This window comes from Morone saxatilis, unplaced genomic scaffold (assembly GCF_004916995.1).
Source record: "Morone saxatilis isolate NCDOM2014 unplaced genomic scaffold, NCSU_SB_2.0 Contig23, whole genome shotgun sequence".
Classification (NCBI taxonomy): Eukaryota; Metazoa; Chordata; class Actinopteri; family Moronidae; genus Morone; species Morone saxatilis.
In genome coordinates this window covers 589,866-590,841 of record NW_023339796.1, presented here as the reverse complement: position 1 = coordinate 590,841, position 976 = coordinate 589,866, and the positions used below count along the sequence as shown (strand labels likewise).

Here is a 976-nt window from a genome sequence, read left to right as displayed (position 1 = left end):
GTTTTCAGGTGCTTTAAACTGAATCCACACATTTCATCCAGCTGATAAAAACAAGCTGTAACTAAGATGAACTGTAGATCTGAAGATACAAAACTGATCAATAAACTTCACAGAGTTTATGAATTAAAGAGCCGCTCAAACACTGAGAACAGAATCTCTCTGAATCGCTGTTAAACCAGACAGAATGTATTTGATCTAAAAAACACCTGCAGCTGTTTTTGCAACCTGGATAAACAATAAAGGATAAATGGAATGATATTTTTCCATCTATATGGTATTGATGAAAATATGACAGAAACAAAAACCAACACACTTTCACGCCCAACTTATCAGATAATGCTGCTTGATCAGTGTCTCTCCACTTTAAAATATGACTCTGTAGGCAGTGTCGTGTCTGAAATGCTGGCACTTCTGATTTTTATCCAGGTTGACTACCCTTACTTCTTATTGAGTACTGCCACATCTCTTAAGCATGGCCGTACCCACCACCACTTTTATTTTTAAAATGTATGAGGGAAGATTTGACCACAAACCTGCAGACAGTTAATGAACAAACAATAACATGTGGAAGTCACTGTTAAGTTTTGTCTGGTGTTTCATAGATAATGGACAATGAAATGATCCTTGACAAGATAAAGACTAGCTTTATTTATTTATTTCTTGTCCAGCTCTTTGTGCCTCTTTTGAACCTTGAAGGCAGGTGTGACAATTTAATTCATTACAAATAAATACACCTTTAAAGAAAATGATCCCAAAAGCAAACACAAAGGTCACTTGTAACCTAATTCCACGTTCAATTTTCTGTTAAGTTCATGGTTGGAAACAAAGAAAGAATAAGAGAAAGAGCCAAACAATGTTGACAATGACAAAAGAAACTTTTGCTAAGTTGCAGCTTCAGTCATTTCACAAACATGCATCCAATCTATGAAGCCAAAATATTGGACATATGTCTGCCTGATGATGGTGCTAGATGAAA

At 35.7% G+C, this 976-nt stretch overlaps 1 protein-coding gene across 1 annotated transcript in view; it reads right to left on the bottom strand.

Annotated features, from left to right (window-relative positions):
* Positions 1-976, bottom strand: part of LOC118334404 (tomoregulin-1-like) — a gene marked incomplete in the record, with an annotated part of 73,852 nt that overhangs the window by 27,345 nt on the left and 45,531 nt on the right.